Genomic DNA, 19,888 nt, shown 5'->3' on the forward strand with positions numbered 1-19,888 from the left:
AAGGCAGCCAAAGTTACCAAATCAGAGCTGCGATCCAAGTATTAGCCAGCAGAAAGGGGGACAGCGAGTGACGAGAGAGAAAACCGGCTGGGTTTTGGTTATCTAAGCGCATTTGCCAGCACTGTTAGATCACCAAGTGCAGGGTAGTCTTGTGGGGGTTATTCTAAACTGAAGTGAGCTTAGACATTCAGGTTAGAGCCTAAATGACACTTAAGTGCTTCTGGTGAAGCTTTGCTGTTTTGCCACAAGACAGATGGATGTTTACTAAGGTGTTTGTAAAAGATCTGGGGATGGTTTTGACAGACAAGATCAGGAGGGGGATTTAGCACTCAGATGACTCTTTGCTGTCCCATGGGATTCTAAGCAGAATTTTCTTTCTCTAGTGATGGAAAAAGTCTCCTGAGAGTGGAGGCTGTGAGTGTTGAATTCAGAGAGAAGTCTGATGCTTTTATAATGACAAGACATAACTGAACATAGTATTTAATTCACGTAAATATTTTGAGTGGTTCTTGGACTATTGAAAGAGAAACAGGCTGTACCAATCCAGGTGGAGTAAATCGGAATTTTCCTTTCACATAGAGCATAGCCTAGGCCTAGTGCTGAAGTGTACTCAATGTTTCAGTCTTTTATTCAGATAAACAGAAAATTTAGTGACCAGAGTAAAAATTTGCAACGAACTGAGCAGACTAATATTTGATGTCAAGAAGTGATCCTGTTTTCTAGGAAGGATTTTAAATACAGCTTTAAGGTAATTGACCTCGTTATGGGGAATAGAGCAGACTGTCCATTAATTCTAGTTTAGATTCTGTTGATGTAGCTTACTAATTTATATTGGTTAGTCTTAGCTGTTCTATGCTTTGAAAGGTCTCTTCATGCTAGCGTTTGTGCAGGGGTTCCAAGTCATCTCTGTCTTTATGGAGTATATGTCTTGCCATAGGAATGTATGCAATACAAGTACAACAAAATGTTGGCTTAACAGTAGCAACCAAAAATAGTATGCCTGATTTAAAGCCACTTCATTTTACAATCACATTTTCCCTGTTTATACATAGATATTAGAGCTTGAAGTTGCGTTCTGTTCATGTATGATATGCTTACAACTGCGCCATACAGATCATTGTATATTGAACTCAGCTGGGTGCTGTACACTCATCTGGTGCTAGTATTTGTGTGTAAACAGAACATGTGCCATTCCAGGTCTTAGCCAGTCTCTGTTTTTCTCAGAGATAAGCCAAGATCCTAATTTCAAGATCTGGAAATCTTTTGCGTGAGTTTGTCATTTCCTTGTCATTTTAGGTAATTTTTTAATTTTTATTCTCAGTTGGCTTCTTGCTAGTGAAGATGGGCTTGTGAACCAATGTCCTATGTCTTAGTAAATGTTCTGTGAAATTGAAGTTTAGTAAGCTCATAGTTTTCTTTGTCCGTTTCAGTGTGTTGGGGTAATGAGAATGAGCCGTGTGATGCTATACATCAGCCTGCATTGGGAAAATCTTGTCGAGTAGAAATGTTGCAGCAGATAAGAAAATAGTTCTCAATAGATGTGAAATTAGAGAGGAACTAACTGGCAGTGTTGGTTCATTGTGGGGATGATGAATTATGCGAAGCAAGGGAGCTGGATGTTGTATCGAACTCTCCTTGCCTGGGTTTGGCTTATGGCGTTAACTGCATGGGGATGGGTGAGAGTTGAGTGTTTCTATCTTGGTCCTGTTTCATTTCTGGGCTTGCAACATTTAGGGCCAGGATTCTGGTCTTAAATGGTACCTGGGATTCCTTCAAGCTCCACAACTCAAGGGTGGAGTGAGGAGGTGACTTTGCAGTGGAGACGGACTGGATGTGTCTGAAGTATTTCTGGAGTCCTGTTTGTGGGGACAACTTTAAAACACTGACCTTTGCAACCTCATAAACAGATGAGAATTTGTTTTAACAGACTGAGTGAGGCGTTAATCTGTGTTGCTTTGGAAATTTAAAATAACTTTAGCACTCTTTAAAACTGCAAAATTAAAATGAAGAAATACTTATTTAGTCTTAGTGTTAGGATGTTGGTTATTTGCAATGTAGGGCTAACCTGTTATTGAAAATGTAAAAATGAGAAAATATTTATATAGCTGAGCCTGTTCTTACTGTTCAGATGGAAGCTGTAAGGCTTTGTCTTTCAGAAGTAAGCAGTATGTACTTCCAGTGGGGTGTATCATTGCTATCTCTGCTATTTCCATTATAAGTGTTGTTTATCCCAGCTGTGACTTAGTCATATTTTTTGTTATTTTTGTCTAATGTTTAGTTTGGGCTCCAAGATAAATCATACATTGACTGTACCACAGAAGAGCTAAGTTGAAGGTGCAGTTACTGTAATATCTCACTTCTGGGTGGGGAATGCGCGATTTTTTTTTTTTTGCTTGTGTGTTTTTGAAGGAATCTGTGGCCAGATAAACTTACCATTTTACTTCTTACAATTTGGTGTAAAATCATTTTCATGTGTCTATTCTGTGGATACTTTGTAGAATTAATATATCAGTATCAAACAGATTGTATTTACAATGCCTCACTTGGTCTGTCTGATTCCTCCCCCCTCCAAGATGATATTTTTAATTGTATTTTGATATGATGGAAGAATACATTGTTAATGACTGCGTTTTTAGATTCACGCTGTATGATTAAAAAACCTGTTAGCTTGCTGCAAAAAGAGATCGTGCAGAGAAACAGAAAATTAAATATAAACTTGAAAAGGAGATGAGATTAAATCTGTGACTTAGTCATTTTGGGAGAAGGACTGCTCATCAGCTTTACTTCCGAATGGGTTTACGCTATTAGTGAACTGGTGATGCAGAAGGCTTCAGTCAGTCTTTAAATAGAAAAGAGCGTACAGCTGTTTGGTTTTTGTTTTCCTTATCCTAAAAAGGCAGACAGACTTCAAAGCCTTGTTCTTCAGCTTCTCCCTTGTTGGCAGAAGTCTCGGGGGACAGATAAGAATGAATTTTGTCTGTGCCACTTATCAGTTACCCACACTTGTGTGTGACCCGTGTTTAGGCTGTGTGCCCTTCTGGAACAGCTGATGGATTGTGTTTGCACTGAAATTAAAGTGGGAAGTGTTTGGATAAAGCTGTACAAGCTATGTACAGTTACAAAATATTTCTGCAGGTGCCCATAGGCAATGAAATCTTTCCTCTGACAGCTGAACAATGGGGATAAATGAGCTTGTCCTATTAAGTGTTGAACAAATTCTTACAGTTGTGTAGAAAAATGACGCCTGTTCAAAGCCAGCGAAGAAGTGCAGAGATGGGTGTGAAATAGTGGCATCCAGGGGCAGTTAAAGTGGAGAAGGTTTCGTTAATGACCATCGCGGAGAGGTGAATGAGGACGTGGAGCCACGTAATATAAATATTCTTAATATTTGCTGTTGGAAACCTATGTATGTTTTTCTTCAGGGATTTTAAAAATCCAGTTAGCTGAATAACTCAAACACTTTTTTGTACTGATTTAGGCAGGAAGCCAGCTCTTACATTTGTCTATATTAGCTATCTGAGAATTTAAAAGAACAAATATTCTATGTAGTTTTAGTTCATTTGAAGTACAAAGTATGTTAAAAACTAGTTCCCTTTAAGTGTTGTCTTTTGTCTATAGATGAACATTTCCTAATTGAAAAACTGCCTCATTACAGGTTGATTAATATAGCAGCTCAGAGCAAATCAGTGATAATTGTAACCTTCGGACAAAAGTGTCTGATTACACACAAAATAATGACATTTCAAGATACACTTTTTTTGCTCTCCATAATCAACCAAAGTTTGTGTATTTTGCATAGACTATTTTTAAAAGCTCCTACAGAGCATCTTCCTTTCCTGTACAAAAGCTGCTACTTCTGTCACCTTTTGTCTTCATAAGTATCTTTCCCAAATAAAGAGGTATTTATTTGAAAGGTGAACACGGTGCTCAAGCTGTTTATTTTCGTGTGCTGCAGAACCTGCATAAGGACAGGACGTGTTTGTGCCTCCCCTGTGCGGCTGGGAGCGATGCGGAAAGAATTGGAATCTGACTTTATCTTTTGAGAAGCTGTCGCGGTATTTCAGTCTTAACGGATTTGCTAACAGGGAGTGGCTGGTCCCATGAAGCTAAATTTGTTATTTTTTGGCGGTCTAATCACAGGTAGTCACTACAGCTACTTGCCTAATTTCACAGGGCAGCTGTGTAACGTACGTGTAAAGTTGTAGGCAGAAATATGCTGCAATTTATAAGCTACAGAATCATCAGAAATCCTACTTAAATTTAAGAAATAAGAGTATAGAATAGATACTGCAGATGCAATGGATCTTAATTCTCAAGATTTATTAGGTGAACAGCAAAGTACTTGAGGAGTTTGTAAAATAACACTTGTAAATTTACATATAAGCTTCTTGGTTGTGGTATGGGGAATTTCTACACACAGCTGGTTTGCTTGTCAGCAGGAGATGCTACAATTTAAATAACTAAACCTTTGTTTTTACTATGCAGGGTGGCTCCTGCTGCTTGTTTCCCACACTTACAGGTATATCACCGTAGTGAGAAAATCCCCAAGTACTTATGAGATGAGCAGGACCAGCTCAGTGCCCTCCAGCTCCCTCTTGTCTCTCCAGAGCAATGGGGGGCGTTGCTGGACATGACCTGTCGGGTTTGAGGTTTGGGAAGATCCAAATCCCTACTCAACAGAACGAGCACACGGGTGGCACAGAGCGGATTGGTGTTTCACTTGTTTGGTTTCTAATAGCAGAGCTTTACATGTGTCTGGGGATATTTAACCGCTTTAGGTTTGGAGGTTCTTTTGACTCTGCAAAACTTGTGTTATCTGGATGTACATAGGCAAGCACAGTTGTCACTGAATTTGGCAGTATTTGGGAGGTCAATGTTCATGATATAATTTGTTGTAATAAGCAACTAGTTCCTCTGGGCTTTTTTTTCTTCCCAAATCTGTTCTTTCTGCATGGTGTGTGTGGGGTTTCTTTGGTTTTGTTTGAAAGAAATTAACTTTTCTATTTGCTGTATTATCAGCTTCTAACCAGAGTTTGAGCTTCTGGTGCACTTAGCTATGCTGACAAGTCCCATTAAGATGATTAGGACCAGCCAAAATGAAAACCAACCACTTTAGTTGATTGTATTCAATTTAGATTAGTTGTTGGGTTATATGACACCTGAAACATTTGTGTATGAAGCCTCCTTGTCCTTGGATAAATCATGAGAGCGTGAAGAACAACCTAGTGCGTAACTCATTCAGCACACTGTTGTTTACTATCATCAGACAATGAGTGTGTTGTTTAAGTTTACCAAGTTAGCATTTCTTTTTCTGGTTGGTTGGTTTGTTTGTTTGTTTGTTTTTCTTGGTTCGGGTTTTGTGAATGTTTCAAAAGCTGTGTCTGTGATATGTGACAGATCTGAATTGTAGAGTCAGATATTTCTAGTGAATAACATGTGACTAATTTTTCTATTTCTAAATATTTCTCAGTGTTTATGGGAAGCTGCCTGTCTTTGTTTCTATAAATACAATTATTATAGAATTTGGTGAATTCAGTAAGAAGATTAGTTCTCAGATATTCCAAAAGATTTTGCAGAGTCGTTTCAACTATAATGAAAAAATCTTCTGTTTGTACAAGTTAGGCAATCTGGACATCCATAAATCCATGGGTCTGGATGGGATGCACCCACGGGTGCTGAGGGGGCTGGCTGAGGTCATTACTGGACCACTCTCCATCCTCTTTGCCAAGTCATGGGAAACAGGAGAGGTGCCTGAGGACTGGAGGAAAGCAAATGTCACTCCAGTCTTCAAAAAGGGCCAGAAGGAGGACCTGGGTAACTATAGACCAGTCAGCCTCACCTCCATCCCTGGGAAACTGATGAAACGACTTCTCCTTGGTGCCATCTCAAGGTATATCAGGGATAAGAGGGTCATTAGGGGCAGTCACCATGGCTTCACCAAGGGGAAGTCATGCTTGACCAACCTCATTGACTTTGAGGACATCACAAGATGGATGGATGATGGCAGAGTGGTGGACGTGATCCACCTTGACTTGAGTAAGGCATTTGACACAGTCTCCCACAGCATCCTCACAGCTGAACTGAGGGAGTGTGGTCTGGATGACCGGGTAGGGAGGTGGACTGCGAACTGGCTGAAGGGAAGAAGCCAGAGAGTCCTGGTCAGTGAGGCAGAGTCCGGTTGAGGCCTGGATCCAGTGCAGTGCGTCAGGGATCAGTGCTGAGGCCTGTACTGTTCAATATATTCATCAGTGATTTGGATGAGGGAATAGGGTGACTGTCACAAGTTTGCTGGTGACACCAAGCTGGGAGGAGTGGCTGACACACTAGAAGGCTGTGCTGCCATCCAGAGACCTGGACAGGCTGGGGAGTTGGGCAGGGAAACATTTAATGCAATATAACAAGGGCAAGTGTAGAGTCTTGAATCTGGGTAGGAACAAACCCAGGTTCCAGTGTAAGTTGGGGAATGACCTATTAGAGAGCAGTGTAGGGGAAAGGGACCTGGGGGTCCTGGGGACAGCAGGATGGCCATGAGCCAGCACTGGGCCCTTGTGGCAAGGAAGGCCAATGGTACCTGGGGTGGGTTAGAAGGGGGGTGGTCAGTAGGTCGAGAGAGGTTCAAGGTCCCTTCCAATCCCTGACTTACTGTGATTCTGTGAAGTTATTAGTGGAATTAAAAAACAGACACTAATTCCAAGGTGAGCTTATGTATAGTTAGAGTGAAGAGAAAGTCTCCTTGAAAATTAGGTAATGAGAATCTGTCTCTGAATGAGAAACTAACTCTTGCATTTAGGAAATTGGTAGGTCTGGCTGTTATCTGAATTCAGCACTTGTTTGAAACTGAGTTAGTAATTTTATTGAAGACCTTTTTATTTTTTCTCATAAGTAGAACCTTGTGACAACTTGATCCTAATTTTTTGTTAAATTGTTTTGTAGAATCTTTATTTCAACTTTTCTGTATTTGGTTCTTGTTTCTCTGCTTTGTAAACAAACCAAATCTCTTCCTCCCCCCATCACTTAATTATTTTAGTTCTCTCAGTTGGAGACGGATCTTCTTCAGGATAGAGAAATACAGCACAGGGCTTAGGAAGCTTGGTTGTGCAGACAGTGGTGCTTCCCTGTAACAGTGGATTGTGTCATGATGCTTTTTTCCATGTAGCAGAAATTCTGTCTCCCTGATATGCAGAATAGGACTTAAATTCAAGTCATTTCTGTGTATTGAACTATTGCTTGGCTGCTTGCTGAGTTGAGTGATATTCTATGCTTATGTATGAATAGTTCCAATTACAGCCTTTTCTTTCCTCAGAGGTCTGTGAATGTCATTTGGTATCTTTGAAACTTAAATTGTAATTGAATGAAGAAAAATACAGAAGTACTTTGAGGTTTTTTTTTTACTTTGTTGTAGGTTATGAGTGAAAGAGTAGAAGGGAGCGAAATGTATGGGAGAAAATGATATGGGAATGGGTTATATCAACTTCGTATCTTTTTTGAAATGAAAGTGATTTGCAAAAGGCTGTTCTTGAATAATCATTACAAAGAATACAATAGGAAGGGAAGTGGCGAGTGACTTGTCTTATCCGGTGTTGTGTTTACAACAGTTGATTCAAATAAATTCATAAAACAATAACCAACAAAACAAACAAAACCCCCAAACTACCACAAAAAACCAACCAACCAAAACAACCACCCAAACCAAAACAAACCACACCAACCAAACCCAATACAAATCAAAATTAAATCACTTACCGCAGTGGGAAATAATCTCTGAGTGGCAACCTCTCATACAAACCCCTGCGGCATATATCTTCCTTAATTTTTTTAATTTCTCCTATTACAGTTATGGAGGCTGTAGTTTATGGGCAATTATAAGAATCTGAGCATTAGTTGGTCTATAAATATCCAATACAAATGTTTGGAAATTCACAATGGGCTGAGAGAGAGTACGTATGGGTTGCAAAGTCTCATCTTTATTTTCTTCCCTTTTCCAAGAGTCATATAATTAATGCTGCGAAGATTCTGAATCTTGATGGAGTTCTAAAACAAATGAAATTCAGTGTTTGTGACTACTTGCAAACAGATGTTGAAAACTTTGTGAAACCTCTGCGTGTGGGTTTTGCCAAGTGCAGATCCACTTCTGCAAGGTAGTTGAACTCAGCTACCTACAACTTCACAAACGAATTCAAATACAGTTCAGAGTTAACTGCCGACAGTTGTGAGATCTCACTGGTGCTCTCCTGAACTTTGTATTATATAGTACACAATGGTTTAGTTCTCTTGCTCGTAGAGAGGTTCTGTCCAAAGAGAGAAGATCAATACTGAGTAATTAAAATGAACACAGGTGAATGGAGTTGCATGTGTATCATAGAGAGATGGCAGAAGTGGAAGAAGTGTTTGCCTCCCATTAGTTTCTTGTCTGCTCTTCAAGGCTTTACTTATTTGTGATGATTGTCATAGGAACGGCTTCTGATGTATCTGGCAAGCAATTTTAATAATACAAAACAGGGTAAGGGAATATTTGAAACACATGATGTTACAAATTGTCTGTAAAGAAATAGTGGTAGACTCCTTAACTTTTAACTCCTTGAGAAATTTAAGAATGAGGAATTGTTTTGTGCTGTTCTCTGAAGGAAAAAAATGTTATTCACTTTTAGGTTTTTTAATGTTCACGTGTAATAACAGCGACTGAAGAAAAATGGTCCCTCAAGGTTTTCCCAACAGCTGTTGTGATCGTCTTGGCATCAGCATGACTTGTTTGTAGCCATCATCTCTTTGATTTTCCTTGCTGATGCATTGTTGTCACCTCAGATGAGTCATGATTGTATTCGCCTGTTTTCTTACTCTGAATTATTGGTGATTACATGATTTCATCGGCATCAGTTTAGTGACAAGAAAGCTGACATGTTCTTGTTAATGGAAGAAGAGCTATATTGAAAAAACCCACCCAAACTCACAAAGAGGCAATGCGTCTTTATATCATACTTGTCCTAATAATATCATTATATTTGTATTTCCACTGATCAGATTTTATTTATAGTAATTTTTTTAAGAGAAATCTTAAGTTGAGAAATAATAGGCTAGAAGGAATTCCAGAGCCTATATATGAATGCACCATGGAGGCTGTATTGATATATAGTTTCATAATGTACAAGAAATGTGTCATTTCATTCCGTCTTATAAAATCAGTGGTATAATGCGTTTCACTCACTGTAGTGTGACAAATCAAATAAGTTATCTGACATTGGTAGCTCTGCAGAGATGAAATAGTGTCTGAATTCAAGGACATCTAAGAATACTACTTTAAAAAATACCTGGAGATGAGAATTAATTGTACTAAAATAAGTTCAGATCTTCAATTTTAAAGAAATATTTGCTGTTTATAGTTGAATAAGTTAATGTTTTTCATATTCTATGTTAAAAAAAAAATAAAAACCCAATAGAATGTGTGTTTTTAAGCAGTTTCTTGACAAGGGCTAGTCCCATTTCTGTCATTAACGAACGATAATGTCTGGGGTGGCAAATGTCCAGAAAAAGCAATCCGCTATAGAGGAATATTTACTTCAGTCAAAGACTTTGAGCTGTGGTTAAAATATCAATATTAGCTTAAGAAAGTATTTGGCAGAGAGTGAATCCAAAACACAAGTGGCTGCCTTACTCTGTGTGTGTTTCGGTGCTTTTCACCAGGCATCACAAAGTCACTTTTAGGCATATGGGTGCATCTCAATCTGTTCAGTGTGCCAGTCCCATGTGGAGCCCTGGAGAAGAGGTCTCTTCACAATTCTTTCTGCAAAGCCCTGGTGTTCGGGATGAGAGTTGTAGAACTGATCGAAGAGCCCAGTGCTCTCCGTTTCACTGCTGGACCATTGGTAGCTCTCTGGAACGCTCCTCTTCAGTGAAAATGGGTTTCCTGTCAATTTAAGGCTATGACATCTGTGCATGAACTTCTTTTCTGGAAGGATTTCTTCCCTTTTCTTAATATGCTATCAACACTTCTTCACACCCTTCCCCCATGTATATATTTAAAAACAAAAATGAACTCCAAGTGGAAACCTTAAGAACCTTTGTGGGTTATTCAGAATATAAGAATATATATGGAGCCTAATTTCAAATGCCGCCTTTGGGAATATCATTCTGGAGGGGAACAGTGCTCTTTTTCATTCAGTTAAGTCAAGTTCACTGTCAGCATTGCTCAGTTTGTATAGATGTGTTTTAAATTATTTGAATATTTTAGCCAGGTTTTACCATAGTTACTCAGCTACAAGTGTGGTTATGCATCTACCATTGCTGTAGAGTAGAAGTAATTACTTTGTGTTCTGCAATCAAAACATTTTCTGTCTTGTGCAGAAACTGGCTGTTCTGACACGTCCTTTGATATTTGCTAATTAGAATTTCATGAAATACAGAAATTTTCTCTTGTAAACAGTTTATGTGGCCTGAGACAGGCAATATAAGAGTAATTGGCAATGTGCATTAATGACACAGGATGCATGAGTGTCACGTGTCCCTTCTCACACTGTAATTCTCAAGAGTTGATTCTGTGGTGAAAAGCCAATAAAGGTTAATCTTTTCTTAAATAAGATTAAGACTAGGTAGCAACAGGAGTCAGATTCCAAACACAATTAACGATGAATGCAGAAAGTGCAGGATTACTTGCTTTGACTGGGATGATGATGATGATTGTATTTTTTAAAGTAGTACCAATAGAATTTTTTGCATATGCTCTGATGCAGAAATGCTTTGAGGAAAGATAAAAGCAAGTAAATGCTAAATTAATCACATTTTGCAATACTTAACAATTTTTTCGTTTTTGTAAGGAGTGGATCTTAAAGCTTGGGTTGTAGGTTTTTCTTGTCTGAATCCTTACCCCTGATGACTTGAGGGTTTTTTTTCTTGAGTAAGGATTTCAGATATTGACTAATCTCAAGACCATGGATAATTAGTGCATCTTCTAGGAACATCAGGATGTGTATTTCCTTTTAATCACAGTTTTTGGTATATTTTCACAGAATTGCAGAATGTTAGGGATTGGAAGGGACCTGTAAAGCTCATCCAGTGCAATCCCCCCATGGAGCAGGAACACCCAGCTGAGGTTCCACAGGAAGGTGTCCAGGCGGGTTTGAATGTCTGCACAGAAGGAGACTCCACAACCTCCCTGGGCAGCCTGGGCCAGTGTTCTGTTACCCTTACTGAGAAGAAGTTTCTTCTCAAATTTAAGTGGAACCTACACTCACCCTTTATATATCTGTAAACATTAATGAGGTCACCCCTCAGTCTCCTCTTCTCCAAGCTCCAGAGCCCCAGCTCCCTCAGCCTTTCCTCACACGGGAAATGCTCCACTCCCTTCAACATCTTTGTTGTCCTGCGCTGGACTCTCTCCAGCAGTTCCCTGTCCTTCTGGAGCTGAGGGGCCACAACTGGACACAATATTCCAGGTGTGGTCTCACCAGGGCAAAGTAGAGGGGCAGGAGAACCTCTCTCAACCTGCTGACCACCCCCTTCTAATCCAGCCCAGGTACCATTGGCCTTCCTGGCCACAAGGGCCCAATGCTGGCTTATGGTCACCCTGCTGTCCACCAGGACCCCCAGGTCCCTTTCCCCTACGCTGGTCTCTAATAGGTCATTCCCCAACTTATACTGGAACCTGGGATTGTTCCTACCCAGATTCAAGACTCTGCACTTGCCCATGTTATATTGCATTAAATGTTTCGCTGCCCAGCTCTCCAGCCTGTCCAGGTCTCTGGATGGCAGCACAGCTTCCAGTATGAGCCACTCCTCCCAGCTTGGTGTCATCAGCAAACTTGCTGATAGTGCACTCTATTCCATTGTCCAAATCATTGATGAATATATTGAATAATATAGGCCCCAGTACTGATCCCTGAAGCACTCCACTAGATTTTGAAACACTTTGGGCTTAAATGCTGAACAAGTTCAGTTCTTGAATGGCTTGAAGGAAAGGATGTTTGAATAATGCCGAAAGGGGGGAGGATTTGGACCAATATCAAGACCAGCACATTTCCTGCACATATTCTGCCTCCTTATAGAGAAATACTCAAATGTCTTTTCAGTGCAGAAGGTTTTGTGTAACCCAACTAAATTATTAATTTATTACGTTCAGAGTTTTATTTGCCTTTTTTCAGATGGTGCTACCTCTCCTTTGGTGATCCTGATAAGTGGATACATATCATTGCAGTGTTATCTTGACTTGATTATTTTGTGGTAAATGGCTCTGGCATTTTCTACATTCATCCTTCCCAAAGTATTTTGAAAGATTTTGTATTTGTAATAAACATCCTATCTCAGAAACTGGTAATAAAGGTCTGTTATATGTAGGAATTAAAAATGTCAATTTGTTTGAACAGCTTGTGTTGTTTTAGTACAAATTGTTTGGAGAGTACACAAGGCTCCAGTTCCATCTGAATGGCACTAAATTATGCTGAACTAATTATATTCTTGCTTTTTGTAAGCTGACGTTTAATTACAGAAGTTAAATTCTACGTGCACACCTCACACCGTGAGTGCAGGAGATGTATTTCGCTATTTTTCACCTGCTTTATCTTTCCGTCAACTTCTCATTTTCAATAAAAATTCATTTCCATGGCAGCTTTTACCTGAGTTGTTGCCTTTGAGTTGCAGATGATATGCAATGTAAACAATTGACATAAATGGGAGGTTTAGACATTATTTTTAAGAGCATGTACCAGTCTTAACTGATGGAGTTGAATTCTTTTCAATAAATTATCATTTGACCTTTTTTGTTCTCCATGGAAACCATCCTTTTATTAATGCTACTGTTCTCCAGCAGCTATTATGATGTATCTGAATCCATAACCAGATATTAAACGAAAAATAATCCCATACAAACAGTCCCTTCTCCCTCAGGAATACCTTTTATACGTTGTGTTCTAAGTTGTATTTTCAGGTTTGAAAGTTTGGATGAAGCACTAAATTAAATAGTAGATAATCAGAAACCTTTATCTAAAAAATGGGCTGGTGTGATGGAGTGGAGCAGTCAGCTGACAAAGGGTTGCTATGATTGTAGAACTTTGTCACTTTGACATTCAAACCTGTGAGATACAATGTGTTATATTGCATAAAGGACTGTCCATGGAACGCTCCCGATAAAAGCTGTGAGATGCAGTTCTTCACAGCTTCACTCCAGTAGCTCCACATCTGCTGGTTTGGTCCTGCCTTGCCTTGGGTTCCCATCGAGTGGTGGTGCTCATGGTGTCGTGCCCTTGCCTTGAGTGCCATGGTGGCTCTGCTGGATTGGCACCTGCAAGGGGCAGTTGCAGCCTGAATGTTCCTGGGCATTCCTGCAGTAGCTTTAAGCCAGGGTACGACTGTGGAAAATGCATGTGCAAAACTTCGTTTGGATGATGGATTTTTCTTAAGGCTAAAAGAAGGTAATGCGGAGAGATTTTTCATTTTCCCAGACAGCTGCTGTGTTCAAGCATCTTTCTGTTCGGGGAGTGTGTGGGGCTGGTTCCTGACATGCTCCAAGGGTTCTCTGCTCACAGAGGTGGCACTTGGATGAAATTCTACCAGTGGCCAGGAATTACATTTCTGTACCTTTTCCTAAAGACTCGAAGTATTTTTAAAGCCAAAAAGTCACACAGCATGCAGAAAAAAAAAGTCAACTTACTAAGTTTAAGACATAACCAGATCATCAGAAGACAAGTTAAAACATTTAAAATACTGCATGTTGCCTATAGTTTTAAACCTTGGTAATCTCGGGGCTGAAAACCCTCTCAGAAAGTTAAAGCTCTTAGTCTTTATTATATTGCATTTTCCTTGTCAAGATTAAGTTTCAGATCAGCTGGAACAAAGCTGTGACGTCTGTCTGGAGATGTGTGGCACATGCTGATGCCCTTTTTTCCTACCTGGAGTTATTTTACAGTATGATCATAATCTTGTCAGATGAGATTTTCCTGAGCTCACTGATTAAATGTCACGGACTCCCTTGCAGTCTTAATACTGCTCTTACATGTAATCATGCAAAAAACATGATTTGTTGTTTTGTGTGTGTAGAGCTAGGTAGAGGATAAATTCAGTGTTATTTGTTAGACACTGATACTTGAAAGCCTCCTGTGCTGGAGTTGAAGTTATGGGTGACACAGTCGATGAGAGGACATGTATTGGCATCTCCTCAGGTTTGCATGGTATGCACCACTTGCTTGTCCAGTGTAACTCTCTTAATGCCTACATGTTTTATCAAGTGCCATTCAAACCAGATAAAACAAGTGTTGGATTTTCATTGAGTCTGTTATTCTACCATGGAAAGAGTGTATTTTGCTCCTTTGTTGTTATCATTTTGGAGCAGTGTCAAAGGAAGCCTGAACATGATGTTCATGAGAAGATAGCCCTGGTCCTGGTTTCTCCTATAGAGGGACTAACAGATGTATTTTTTTTTAAGTGGTAGTCATTTCAGAGTGGAAAACATGAATGAGGGCTGAGCTGTTGATCTGACCAACTGGCCAGTTAGTTTGTAAACCAAGTAAAATAATTGTCACAGGATCATGAGCTTTATTTATTTGTCAGTCACATACCAACTCATGGCTGGAGAAGCTGCCACAAAGTAGAGCTGTGGGCATTAGAGCTGCAGCAATTGGTTGCAAAGTAATGAAAACTGTACCTGCAATTTGGATAAAAGCTGAAGCATTTTAGCCTGTTTTAAGTGTTCTTTTGTTTCAGTGGAAAGCTTTTGACACACAAGCTCTGCTATTCAGAATCATTCTAATTATGGTCATTCTGAGGAACACATCAGAAGTTGTTTGTTTAATACTGCTGTAGAATTAGCAGCTTTTCCTTTTTATCTGTGGACTTTGAAGAAAATGAAATATACTGTGATGTCATGTATTATATTGCCAATTAAAAAAAATATCATCTCCCTATTGTGTCACTGAGGAATTTGTCCAAACGTAGTTTTAAAAGACTGTGCCATATTATGTCAAAATGCTGCTCTTTGGAGCATATATAATAATTGAGTGTTTTTCAAGCCTTTTATTTTCATAAATTCAAAATGTTTTGGTAAGATTATTGCACTCTCAAAAGTGGGAAGCCTGGAAAGCACAGGCATCAAAAATTGATTGTCATTAAGCTTTAGCAAGTTAGAGAATAACCTGAAAGGCAGAGTTGATAGCAAAAGCAGAGCCAAGTAATTATGGGCACGGTGAGTTTAATTAGTAACATGCATTGATTAGGACACCTCAACCTGATGCGCAGTGATGTTTTCACTGAGCTGCTCTGGTCCATGTTTACCGCTGTCTTCACAGAGGCGTAAAAAACCATGAAACCTTTTAGTACTTTGCTGATTGGATTGAAGTTCACGTGACAAGAGCTTATTGTGCAATATAAAATTTGCAACACAAAACATCAAGAGGTCCTTGAGGTACTGGCATGCGAGTGAGTTAAAGGTCAAAAGGCAACGATGTTTGGATAGATGTGTTTGCCTTATGTATTGAACGTGCTGAGGAAGGCGGCTGTAGCAAGAGGCCCATTTTGGAAGGGGAGCCTTGAATGCAGCTGGGAAGCCAGCAGGATGGTCTGGTGATTGCAGAAAGCTGTTGGGGAGTGGTACATTTGCACAGCTCCTTAGATGTTTCTAGTTAAATTGTGGGAAAAGCTGTGAAGTCAAGACGAGGATCTATTTTCCTGAAGAGCTGGGTTGTAAATCAAACTATAACTTGTGAGCAGGTACACGTGTGGCTGCTGAAGAATTTGTGAAGGCGCTTGCAGGCGTGAAACCTGACTGCGCAGCTCAGTTTGTTTTAGATCTCACAAGGTCCTGTTTATTGCAGCTGCTGAAAGGCCACAGAACAAAGATGTGCTAAGACTAGGGAAAACCAGCGTAAATCTTTAGGTGGTATTTTGCAGGCAGGTCTGAGTTTGAGCTGCCTGTGGGCTACACACGGTGCATTGATTGTCCTGAGCATTGCAGTCACAGCTTGTAATGGATGTCTTGTGTAAATAGTGGGAGTTACTTAGTAGCTGTGGTTGCATCTACAAATATCACAAGCAGGTGCATTCATAGTGTTCTCTACTGATACTTTGTACTAGCTGATTAATCTCCTTTGTAGCAACAAATTAACAAATTCAACCTGAAGTTTAGTGGTGATATTGCTAGGAAGACCTTAGTGATATTGTCTCCAGTTTGTTTTCTTTTTATACCTGAGTATGCCTGCTGCTCGGCGATCTAAGCGTGGACTATCTTTTTCAATCGAAGAAACTTGTAAATAATGAGAAATACTGACCAGCAGAGAAATAGCACGCGTTTAACAAATTTTACTGGAAAAAATACACAAAACCAAAACACTGAAAAATCAATAGTATGCTGTAACTGTAATTAAGTTTAGGATTTGTGTTGTCCTTTTTCTGTAATAAGAGACTTCTCCCTTTCTTTGGTGGCTCCAATGAGAGGGTTTTCTTGTGCTGAAGATTGGTTAGGGGAGTTTAGATGACTAGAGCTCTTCAGTTCAAGTTACAAAGCATACAAGGCTCTTCAATAATTACATTTCCTGAAACTGCCGCCTGCAGTCGATGAAGAGGTTGGTGTGGAGTGGGAAGAGGTTGATGTGGAGTGGGAAGGACTCTTAGAAACATGGCAATTCAGTCCCTTGTATTGAAAGGGGACTGGCAGAGAGTTAAATCCATTTTAGAGACACAATGAGTATACTTCATTGTTTCTAAGGCAAAAGTATCCACACAATTATAAAATCTGACTCTCGACTGAGAAGGATCGTAACATTCCTATGTCAGAAACTTGAATTAATATTACAAAAATGAATGAAAGCTGCTAAAATTTCTCGTTAAGATGCTGTTGTACTCAAAAGAGATAAAGACGTTACAGCAGAGCATTGAGTTGGTGACATAATGCAGGAGGGTTTCTGTGCTTAATATAACTTAGGACATTCTTTTTCAGCCCAGAATATCCCAGTTCTGAAGTTAATATTTAAGCATGGATCTGCCAGAAAGCCTTATTTTAAACATTTGCAGCAACTTGAGAAGCTGTATTTTATAAATGTTTTATTTTGTTTGTGACAAGTTGTTCAAGGAATTTGATAAAATGTACAAAAATATTATAGATACTGCTTTGGCAGTGATGTTTCTTTGACTAAATAAACTGATTTTGTTTTTAAATTATTTTCAAGTTGATAGAAATAGTGTAAATAGTGTAAATCCAATAGTAGTGAAAAATCCTGAGTGTGGTTGATTTGGCTAAAAGAAAGAAAAAAAATATTCTTTGTCTTTCAGCAGAAGGATTTTAAGGAACTATTTACATGCATTATTATAACATTAAGAATCTGCGAGTTAAGCACTTTAGCCATAGAGCCTGACTTGGTGCTTGAATTTAAAAGTGCATGCTGTGATGCAGTGGTAGGCGTAAATACTAATGTGTGCTCTGAGTAGCAGGTGAGAGAAGGGCAGAGGCACAGCAAAAAGGAACGAAGTTCTTAATGCTGAAATCTTGAGAGAGAAGTTGGTCAGAAAAGATGAAGGATGCCAAGGGAAGAGCTGAGTGGTGGGGGAAATGACAACGTGTGCCTGTGGCCGGGTGACTCTAGACCAGTCAGCCTCACCTCCATCCCTGGGAAGCTGATGGAATGACTTCTCCTTGGTGCCATCTCAAGGCATATCAGGGATAAGAGGGTCATTAGGGGCAGTCACCATAGCTTCACCAAGGGGAAGTTGTGCTTGAGCAACCTCATTGACTTTGATGAGGACATAATAAGATGGATGAATGATGGCAGAGCAGTGGACGTGTTCTAGTTTGACTTGAGTAAGGCATTTGACACAGTCTCTCACAGCATCCTCACAGCTGAACTGAGGGAGTGTGGTCTGGATGACCGGGTAGTGAGGTGGACTGCGAACTGGCTGAAGGGAAGAAGCCAGAGAGTCGTGGTCAATGGGGCAGAGTCCAGTTGAGGCCTGGATCCAGTGCAGTGCGTCAGGGGTCAGTACTGGGGCCTGTATTATTCCATATATTCATCAGTGATTTGGATGAGGGAATAGAGTGACTGTCAGCAAGTTTGCTGGTGACACCAAGCTGGGAGGAGTGGCTGACACTGGAAGCTGTGCTGCCATCCAGAGACCTGGACAGGCTGGAGAGTTGGGCAGGGAAACATTAAATGCAATATAACAAGGGCAAGTGTAGAGTCTTGAATCTGGGCAGGAACAACCCCAGGTTCCAGTATAAGTTGGCGAATGACCTATTAGAGAGCAGCGTAGGGGAAAGGGACCTGGGGGTCCTGGGGACAGCAGGGTGACCATGAGCCAGCACTGGGCACTTGAAAAAGTTTGTGTTTATATTGAAATATTTATTTTTTTAGATAGCAGTCCTACTGCAAATGTTGATGAAAATAATGAAAAAAAAAATCGTTTCTATGTTAAGCTCTTTCATTGTTTTTGAGACACATATTGAGAGGGCTCTGAGGAGCCCTGCTGCAGGCTCGCCTCTGAAATGAAGAACATTAAAGTCCGTTATAACGTCTAAGGTAACAAGCGTTTTCTCATGTGCTCTCTATTTACTGTGGGTGCTCCTTTGAGGCTTTTAAGTGTGAAGTGGTGGAAGAAAACACACAAATCCAAATTTCACGTTGTTGGAGGACAAATAGCATGCTACAGGAAAATTCCTTTGAGTGTTCTCTGCCATGGATTAAACTGTGATATTTTGGGGCAATATTTTGTCCTTTGAAGCAGTATGCTTCATTTACTTTTCCTTTTTTTTTTTTTTTAATGTGCTGTATACCAATCATCAGATTGTATTCTAGATTCTGATTTTACTTTCATTACATGGCAACGTGCTTTCTCCATTTGTCTTGTTAAGTGCTGTTCCAGACTGTGAAGAAAGGTTGCTCATGCAAAAACTATGCTGAGGTGCAAATCTGGACATATTCAGAAAGCTGCTGGATTCATTTTGCTCAAGCTTTCAATTGATTTTAAGGTATGAAAACCTGGGCTTTTCTCCAACTGGCCCAGACCTATTGCACCATCTGCTTTTGCAGATACTACACCTTTCTTTGGATCTGCTAGAGATATTTTTAAGGTATTCACAGGCCCTGTGGTGATAGGCACCATTTCAGAAGTCATCAATGATAAGGTGACTTGTGTCGAATTTGATCTGGTGAGGCGAGATGTGGCTGAGATTTTCCGTAAAGCCAATCCCCAAAGAAATGGATGGTTGAGTTCCTGTTTAGGATAAATGTGTCATTAGCATAGTGACCTAAGGTAAAAAAAATGAATTTAAATGTTTCTGTCATGTCAGGTAAACTGATAGTGTTGTACAGAAAACAAGCAATGTTTACTAATTAATATACCAGAGTACAATGTTTTATGATGACAATCAGAAAGTTAGTCTCAGCTGAATAAACAGATCTTCATTTGGGCTTTTTATGGCTCCTTAGGGGGAAAAAATGAAACTCTGATTTTGGGCACATAGGTTTCTTCTTGTTTAGGCTTGCCACCTTAAAGGGTTGTATCTGGGTGGCCTAAGCGGATCCAAGTTTGGATCTGAGCTCATAGGTCTGTATGTTATGCATGGTTTGAAAAGGAAGTTACGGAGAATATCACTCTTCCTTGTTTCTTTTGACTTGCCTCACAATCTCTGCACCCAAATGGTGTCTACTGGCAAATGCTTTTACATTTCAAGGAGAGTGCATTTCCACTGATGGCTCTGTGCGTGGACACGTGGTTCACATGGTTATGTAATAAAATGTTTTCTTCCAGGGAGTTTTACATCCGGTAATATAGAACTACCTTCAAAATGTAGCTCTGGTTTATTTGTGTGCAAAATCCTCATGGAGTCAGGCTGTGCATAGCACAGATGGGAAATGTGTGCTCCAAAGAAGGGAAGCTGAGACATGAGATCCTTGAGGTTTTAAGTCATTCAATGAGCAGC

At 39.8% G+C, this 19,888-nt stretch overlaps 1 protein-coding gene across 2 annotated transcripts in view; it reads left to right on the top strand.

Moving 5' to 3' along the window:
• Positions 1–19,888, top strand: part of SLIT3 (slit guidance ligand 3) — a 488,520-nt gene that overhangs the window by 68,215 nt on the left and 400,417 nt on the right. The gene's annotated exons all lie outside the window — the stretch shown is intronic.

Source organism: Patagioenas fasciata, chromosome 14 (genome assembly GCF_037038585.1).
Source record: "Patagioenas fasciata isolate bPatFas1 chromosome 14, bPatFas1.hap1, whole genome shotgun sequence".
NCBI lineage: Eukaryota > Metazoa > Chordata > Aves > Columbiformes > Columbidae > Patagioenas > Patagioenas fasciata.